Source organism: Protopterus annectens, chromosome 13.part0, assembly GCF_019279795.1.
Source record: "Protopterus annectens isolate FY-2018-M chromosome 13.part0, PAN1.0, whole genome shotgun sequence".
NCBI lineage: Eukaryota > Metazoa > Chordata > Ceratodontiformes > Protopteridae > Protopterus > Protopterus annectens.
In genome coordinates this window covers 379,128,277-379,138,065 of record NC_056747.1, presented here as the reverse complement: position 1 = coordinate 379,138,065, position 9,789 = coordinate 379,128,277, and positions in this window count along the sequence as shown.

Here is a 9,789-nt window from a genome sequence, read left to right as displayed (position 1 = left end):
TTTTGCACATGAGGCTAGTCAAGTCTATCAATCTATAATTTCCAGGGTCAGTTGGTGGTCCCCCTTTGTGCAGAGGGATTACTGTTGCTGTCCTCCATTCTTCTGCAACATAGCCAGTGTGCAGGCCGTGGTTAAACAGGGCTCCAAGTGGATCTGCTAGGTCATGTTTTAAGTTGTTTAAAAGGCAACCTGAGATGTTGTCTGGCCCCACTGGTGCCATGTTTTTGGACATGGAGATGACCGGCTTTCTTGAGATAATAGGGTGAGAAATGATGACAGGTATACTTAGGGGATGACTGGTGGGGACAGGGGCTAAAGTTTGCTGTAAATCTGTCAGCTAGTAGGTTGGCTATTTCCTCCAGTTGAGTATGGGTGGTGCCATCCTCAACCAGTTCAGTGCATAGCTGGATATTCCCCTTTTCATTTTTTATGTAGTTAAACATGCCTTGTGATTATCCTTAGCTAGGGAGGCTATTTTGCTTTGTAATTAGCTTTGGGGGACTTGATAAGATCTCCAATATGTTTGTTTAGGTGAAAGAGAGATCTTTTGCTCTGCTGAACCAGTTCCCTCTTGCTTTTGGACATTAGTTTCTTTCTTTTATTGTATAGCCTGTTTATACTAGAGGTCCACCAGGGTGGCTTGTTTTTCCAGAAAGACCTGGTTTTAATCTGGTCAGGTACAACTGATTCAATACAACTGCTTAAGTGTTTATACAGGGCATTAATGTACACCTCTGCATAGGAGTCTGTGATATCTGTGTTTGGGGAGGCTTTGATGCTTCTTATACCATCACTTAGTAGGAGATAATTTGCCTTAGAAAGATTTTGTGAGCATTTTTGAGCTTAATGGGGTATCTGGCATTATAATTATGTTGAAAGAGACTGATTTATGGTCTGATCTTACCAAGAAGAACATCACATGGAAGGGGGAACAATGCTCTCCCATGTTAGTGAGTAGTATATCTAGGACATTTGAGCCCCTTGTGGGTGTGCTGACTAGTTGTTCCACAGCATTTGCATTGACAAAGTCCAAGAACCTCTGAGACAGCATGTTTGTGGTCATGTATATTTCTCATTCGATGGTAGGATAATTAAAGTAACCCATGACTACGGTGTTGGGCTGTATGGTAAGTGACTCCAGTATGCCCAGGTATTCGTTATGCTTTTCCTGGTTCATGGTTGGGGACCTATAGCTAGCTATGATGTGGTAGGGGATTTTGCCCGTGATTTAATTAGACATGGAATAGCTTGAGAGAGTCATACTGTTTGACCACTCTCGAGGTGTACATATTCTTAATGAAGATGGATTCAACACTTCTTTTGGTTCTTATGTATGTTGCAGCCCTGCACGGTTAAGGTGTTTTCCACAGTTTTGAACCATGTCTCAGTGACTGCACAGATGTTGGCATCTTCCAAGGTGGGGAGAGCTTCCAGAGAGTGTAGTTTCCTTTTCTGTATTACAGCATAAGTAAAAGCAGCAGAGAACAATATAACAGCATTGTCTATCAGACCAGTTTCTAACACCTTCTGACACTGTAAAAACATAAATATTTTAAAATGGAAAGAAGAGGTGTAAAGAAATGTTAAGTGAGCCCAGTAATGTAAATGGAGGACTGGGCAAAACAATTATGGGCATGGATCTGTATGTGACAGCATCAGCATAAGCAGCTGTCTTTAATAGGAACTCAGGACGCAAACTTAAGGTAAATATTAGAGTCATGAATTGTTTGCACCACTCTTAGTATGCAGAGGTGGGTCTAGGGAATGCTCAGTTTTCACTGTGAAATCTTTGTGTAGGGGAGTTATACCACAATGCAGTTAACTGCTTTAATAGGAACTAAAGATGCAAAATCAGGGCATGAAAAGAAGGCCAAACTGCATACTTATACTACATAATCAAGGTCTCTGTTTTCAGCTCTCTTTGTAGGCAGGAATGGGTCACTGGAGTGTCAGACTATAGAATCCTGCAGTTAGACACTGACAAAAGCTCAAGATGCATATTCAGGACATGAAAAGGAGACTGAATTGCACACATAAAGCCTTTGTTTGCTTAACTCATAGTAGGTAGGAATAGGTCCTGGAAGTGTTTAGGCCAAGATATGTAATACCTGTTGGAGGGCAGTTGCCCTTACAGAATTCTGCACTCAGATACCTTGTAGATTTAGGAACCCTAGCAAAGCAGCTCAACTACTGGGTTGCCTGGGGCAGGGAGCAAGTGAGTCAGACTGCAGTACAGACATTTGGTTGCTCATAAATTTTAAACAAAGCTTCTGCACCAGTGTATCTGCTAAGGTGCCATGTGTCGATCTTTATTACCTGTACTGTACTGTAGCCTTAGCTGCTTTGACTACAGTGGTGCCCACTAAGTTACTTCCCTACCAGAGGAAAGTATAGCCTACTGGCTTCATTTACTCATTTCAAGCAATACTCATATGTCCTTGATTTGCTACTAGTAAGACATTCAAGCACAAAGGCTCATTTTAAAAAATGACAGTGAAAGAAAAAAAGCAAACATTCCCACTTTTTGCTTGGGCATTTAGGACAAAAGGCCTAAACTGAAGTACTTACATAATATACAGCCAATGAGTGGAAAGAGTGATCTGCATAAAAATATGAAAAATCTTACTTCATTCTACTAGGCGTAATCAGTTAGTTATGCAAGGTGCCACTTCAGAAGGGTATCTCCACATATGTGCCATACTGCCTATCCATTGCATTATAAGGATTTAGAAGTAAATTCTGATGAGGAAGATATAGAAGGGGCTGACCTGCAAGGTTAAACATGTCAGCTGAAAAATTATTCTCAGACAAAGAACTGCATGGTGGGGAAAAGCAAGCTATAGCACCTATCCAGTCTCAATCATCCTGTGTTGTTGCACTGTCCTTAGCAAAGAGCTACAAGGCATCATGCAGGAGAGTTTGACATAATGAATGTGCCACCTGTTAAGTATTTTCATTAAACATTAATTACTTGCTTACAGAGTACAGTTTAGATGCAGCATTGACTTGCACAACACTGCAGTCTGTAATTAGTAAATCATTTTCTCTGCCAACAATTCTTGAGAATTATGTTCTTCCTCTCCTCGAAGTTTCCATTTGCTGCTTTTTGGAACTTACTTGCTATGACTACCCATTAATAAAGCATATGAGTCAATGCTAAAATAAACATTTTTTCGGCTTACAGTATTTGCCTTGTCTGTCTTCCTTGGTGTTGCCATGATTTCAACTGTACTGCACAGAAGTGCTTGCCCAAAGTTAAATAATAGGTAAGGCATCTTAAATTTGCATACTCACTACACAGATAATATTATCTTGGAATTCATTGGAGTCTAAAATGTTAACGTTTGATTTGTGATAGAGACTTAACTACGCATTTAACTGAATATTTATCTCAAAGTATTATTATTGTGATATCTGAAGCTTGTAGTTATCCCAATATAAGTATAAACACCAGACTATTGATGTTACAGTCCCTTTAAGGAATAGTAGTACCTGGTTGATCCACATTTGATGAGGTGCTGTCAAAGTACTTTGTATGGACATGTTCACATTCCATTTTCTTCATGTGTCATTTGCATTCTTCATGAAACACTTCTATTGACAATTGAAGAAGAAGCTTTTATGAGCTTCACCATCTGCTCTTGGAGTGACTGTCACATCACACAGCTGCTTGCAACGTTCACAGCAAAATATGTCAGGACCCATTAATCTAAGCTACTGGAGTGATTTATACATTTGTAACAGTACTGCAGCTAAATGTGTTTATGACATTTAAAGTGGAAGGTAACTGCAGTTCATTTTTATAGTCGGATAAGAGTTGTTACTGAAATTTATAAATTCTTCATTACATTTTATGAAAAGTAAATTGTGTCCTTTTGAATTTTTCTTATATGGATGACAGTGGACAGGCCATTATGAGGTGAATGTCAACCACACTCTTTGCGTTTGTAAGAATATCAGGTATACCATATAAACTTTCAGTTAAATCACAGTACATTATCATAGATGCCTAATATCAAATATTCAGCTTCCTGACTGTAAACATGAATAATCATGGTAGGAAACAGTGCCTCATACCTCTGCTGCTTATTTGTTGAAATACCAATAAAGGCTCCAGTTCACCTCCAGAGCTGCAAACTGTTGGATGTCTGAAACATATACATGTTTTGTGGCAGTGATGCCCTGAGCACAGCCACATCATTATGACAACCTCACTGCACATATCAGTCCTGCCAGTCACTGCAGTACTGCTGAATTTTATCATTCACTATCTATATGTGGTGTTAATAAAAATTATATCAACTTAAAATCTTGAGAACTGCAAGTAAACTTGGTGATCAAGCACTGAGCTCTATCATACTTACAAAAAGGAATTGTCTACCATTTGTCATCAAGAATAGCTGCAAATTCTCCAGAAAAAGGCCATTTTAAAAACTCATCTTGAAAATGTAACTTACCTTATGCTGGTAGGGGTGTGAGACTTCTTTTTGATCCTTCCTTAGCACATCACCTCAGCTGACTCTGTTTCTCTGCTTATGCCCATATACACTTTTTCTACTAGACCATTTTTACTCTTTGCCTAGAACAATTGCATGTTACCGCAGACACTATTAATACTGAGCATATTAAGTGTCTGTACTAATAAGGCTATAATAATATATTTCATCTTAAAATGCCTGTTGTCTTAGTAATTTATGTTGTATTTAGACAGCTAATAGTCTGACAGAACACTATGGCAGGGAGTGCATAATTCATATCTTATTCATAGATGGTGGAGGGAGTTATTTGGTCACAGGGGGGTAGGTGAAGTGACCAAATTAACCCACTCTACTTTGAGTATAAATTACCAGTGACCCTGTGACTGTGCATTGCCATCTTACAATGGCTTTGTTTTAAAAAGAAACAGCTTACCTTTTCCAAAATAATGACATTTCTCTTCCATGTCTATGTACTTATGATGGTGATGACTTAGGGATGTGCTGTTCATGAGCTCCTGGTGACCATGGAGATGCTGTTGGAATACATTGTGCTACTGTACTCAGTGACACTGGAAGCAGGGCAGTCAATGCACTGTTTTAATGTGCATACTCACTGGAAACACAAATTATTACTAAGTACAGCTATATGAGGAAATTACTTTATAAATACAAAATGTGTAATATGTTACCTTGACAGAAAATAACAGTTGTAATTTTAAAAGGTGTGAGAAAGCACACCGACTGCTGTATGAAAATAGTTATTAACCCTTTGGCAGGTTGTAAAAGATTTCATCTCAAGCTTCTAAGATTTCACCTCATGCTTCAAGTGCATTGCACTTTAATGTAAGGTAAATGCCATCTTTAAACATAACTAACATTTCACTTAATCAGTCAGCACTTCAATATCAGTCACAATATTAAATATTTTTAAATCAAATCAGAAACTGAAATATTATTAACTGCTGAATCATTCTACATTATTAAAATTTAAAAAATAAAAGGTAAATAAGTCTAACCTAACTATCTATATAATATACAAGGTGTGCCATTTTCTTTTAAAGGATTCACAGATAATTAAATAAGAGGAGTATAATACTGAAATATAATCCTGGTTATTCAGATATTCATAGTATTGCAATTTATATCATTATGTTTCTTTAGCAATAAAGATGATTTAAGACAAATTTTGTAAAAGAAACAAGCTTGGTTCAACCTCATACTGATAGCATTCCTTTCATTTTCATAGACAACAGTGGTTATCTTCAAAAAGTCAGAATAATGGGGATTTTTTTTCTTTTTTTCTGAATACTGCTTTATGAGCAAACACTAAAATACACTAAAGGAGTGGCAGTTGGTCTTTCTTTATACAAGTGTGATTTGAAATATTAAATAGGACCAGATGCTTAGTTAATGGAAATTAATCTGACTACAAAGCTTGCACCAGCTACTGCAGTTTGAGCTTAAAGTCTTTTTTCTACCTTACAGTCGTTTACATTTGTTATCTATCAGTTCTGTCATAGAGGTGCTCTGTTTCACATAGAGTTGGTAGCCTGTTCCAAAGATGTGGCAGTTGCTGAGAGATAAATCTGTCCCTCCAGCATGTTCTATTCAAGTCACAGGCGATATTTAAGTCTCTGGAATGGGCCAGACCCATTTGATTTACGAATATGCAGTAAGTTCATTAGGTTTGGGTCTTGGGTTGCTCTGTAGGCCAGGCATAAGTCTCCCCTAAGAAGTCTATAGTATACGAAGTATACTGACATGGATTTTAGCTGGTACGTGTATGGCACATGCTGGGGGCCTTTGATTTTCTTTGTTAGAAACCTCTGACGTCTCTCTAATTGCAGCAGGTGCTTAAATATGATACATACCGATTGGGGCGTTATACTCAATTATGGGCCAGACAAGTGCCAAGTATAGGGGGTTATAACGTTTTTTGCTCTTGAGGCGATGCCTTTACTAATCAAATGAGCTATGTGGAAAGTTTTCCTTACAACACTAAACATGTGGTGGTCAAAGTTAAGGTCGCAGTCAACTTGTGATCCCAGATCCCTTACCACTTCATGGGTACTTAGGGTATTGTTGTTGATTTGACAGTGTGAAGTGACATTATTTGTGCTGAAGGGAATGATGATGAATTTCTTTGCATTCAGTTTGAGACTGTGGCTAATACCCTAGTCATTGGTCTGTGTGATAACCTCCTGGAGTAAACTAACATCATTTGGGGATTCAATGATTGCACCTAGTTTGCAGTCATGTGCAAACTTGGTCAGTCACAACCCTCAAGTTTTGATCTGAACTTCTGAGAGGTATATACCAAACAGTAAGGGGCCCAGCACTGACCCCTGTGGCACCCCACTGGTAACAGGTCTGCTGGTTGATGTGGAGTCACCCACTTTGATAGTGTGTGTCCAGTTTGTGAGCTAGTTGGCAACCCATCATAGAACAAAGGGATTTACATTCAGTTTGCTAAGTTTATCGGTAATGCTTGAATGTGGGATTGTGTTGAAAGCCTTTGCCAAGTCGAGGTATGCTTTGCGCACAAATTTGCCCTCATCAATGGCCTTGGTAACACTTTCAAAGAAATCCACCAGATTTAACAGGCAGAATTTGCCCTTCACAAAGCCGAATTAGGTAGGATCCAGGGTTTGGAGGTCCCCTGTATCTTTATTTATGAAGTCCATAATGATACATTCCATGGCCTTACAGATGAGGCTGTTCAGACTTATGGGTCTGTAATTCCCCAGGTCTGTTACTGGGCCACGTTTGTGGAGGGGAGTAACTGTAGCTGTTCTCCATTCCACAGGAACAAAGCCCGTGGTTAGGCTATGATTGAAAAGGGTACTTAGTGGTGATGCTAGTTCATGTTTTAACCTGTTTAGAAGACAGCCTGGGATGTCATCTGGTCCCATAGAAGCCGTGTTCTTTGCCTTGGACAGGGCTTTGAGGACCTGCTCTAAAGATAATGTAAGGTGGCAGAGAGTTTGGGGCAGGGTTTATTGTATGCTATGAGGGGATAAAGGGAGCAAAATTTTCACCATACCTATCCCTAAGCAGGTTTCCTATCTCTGTAGGATCAATGTGTGTGATACCATTGGCCACCAGTTTCTGCACATGCTTGGGTTCTACCCTTTAGGTTACATACATAGCTGTAAAAGCCTTATGGTTGTCCTTAGCAGTACTTGCAAGGTTTGTCTCAAAGGAGCTCTTGGAGGATTTGACAAGTTGTCTTATTTGCCTGTTAAGGTTGAGGAAGGTGCTTTTCCATTTTTGGGTCCTTGTCTTTGCTTTCTTGGACAGCAAATTTTTGCATTTATTGTAGAGTTTGCTGATGCTGGTAGTCCATCATGCCAGCTTGATTTTACTTGGGTCTCTGGCTTTGATTCTCTCTGGTACAGCTGAGTTTATACACTTATGCAAATGATTGTGCAGAGCTTTAGTGTAAGCTTCAGCGTAGTTACCACTTTCAGCTTGGGGTGGGTCTTGGAATGCATTTATACCTTCACCTAAGAGGGTATAGTTTTTTAGTCTGATTTAACCCTTTGTGACTTCTGGTGTTAGTGTCAGTTCGAAGGTGACTGATTTGTGGTCAGTTTTAACTAATGGGGGTCCAACAGTTGCAGCAGTGCACCTGTTTGACATGTAGGTGAGGACTAGATCTAGAATGTCAGTTCCTCTTGTTGAGGTATGCACAATTTGCTCCAGGGCATTTGAATTCACAAAGCCAAGGAACTTTTGTGCTAGCACGTTTGGGCTAGAGTAGGTTTCTTTACATCTCTAGCACCAATTACTGTCCTAACTATATGCTTCCAAATCTGTGAGGAATGGGGAATGCTCTGTTTATTAATTGCAATGTAATGACTTGCCAAAATAGAGATGAAATAGACTTTTAATTGAGCCTGAAATTATGCTCTTATCCATCTCAGTAAAATTTGGATAACTAATTTGATTCTCAAGAAATTCCAATAGTAAATTGGTATTACAGATTTATATAATAAAACAATTCTATATAACTCAGATAATATGAAGATATATACTCTGAGCAGATACAAGGCAGGTGTACACTGATATTATTAAAGGCAGCAGCACAGGTTCATAGGTTCATAGGTAGGTACTAGGCTATCACCCCAAGAGTCTAAGTAAGCCTAGCCAACAAGGTTCCCTGGCTTATGCCACCCAAAAAAGTTAATTTCCTGTGCCCTTGTTGAGCAGAGCCAAAGAAGTGATCCCCAGGGTGTATTTCTTATTTCCCATCCACTCATCAAGATTTTTCTTGAAGAGTGCTAATGAGGAACTTTGCTTGACTTAGATGGGTAGTTTGTTCCAGAGTATAGGAAGTCTCTGGGACAGGAATCTATCCCTCCAGCGTGTCTTGTTTATTGTGGTGACAAGGCTTAGGTCCCTAGAGCGTGTAGCTTGGAGGGATTGGGATTTCTTTAGGTGTAGCATATCCAACAGCTCTGGGTTTAACATAGCTTTATATGTTAGGCAGAGATCACCTCGGAGTAGGCGATATGCTACAGAGTAAAGCTGGAGTTTTTTGAGATGGTCAGTGTAGGGTATCTGTTTGAGGCCAGTTATCCTCTTCATGAGGTACTTCTGTGGCCTTTCCAGCTGCTGCAGATGTCTTGTGAGGTACATTCCAAAAGGAGCATTGTACTCTATAATGAGTCTAATGAGTGCCAAGTAGAGGGGAAAAATGACCTCTTTTTTCCTGGATGAGATCCCTTTTGTGATGAGGTGTGCCACATAGAAGGATTTATTGACTACTGTGGCAATGTGCTTATCATAGGAGAGACTACTGTCCACCTGGGTCCCAAGGTCTCTAATCACATATTCAGCATTAAGTAGACTGTCGTTTATGTGGTAGTTCATGGGTACAGAGTTTTTACAAAAGGGGATGACAATGCACTTTTTGGCATTGAGCTTGAGGCCATGCCTCTAACACCAGGCATCTGTCTCAGTGAGGACCTTCTGTAGGATGTCCACATCATTTGGGGGACTCGACTATAGCTCCTAGTTTGCTGTCATCTGTGAACTTCGTAACTATGTTAGCCTGTACTTCAGAGAAGTAGATACCAAACAGGAGAGGTCCCAGGACTGAACCCTGTGGTACTCCACTTGTCACTGGTTTGAAGTCAGATTTGGAGTCTGCAACTTTTACAGTGTGGGTTTTGTCAGTGAGCCAGTTGACAACCCATCTTGTGACATAGGGATTTATACCTAGTTTAGTGAGTTTAGCTATAATTCCAGAATGGGGAATGGTGTTATAAGCCTTGGTGAGGTCAAGATAGGCTGTGTGAACCACCTT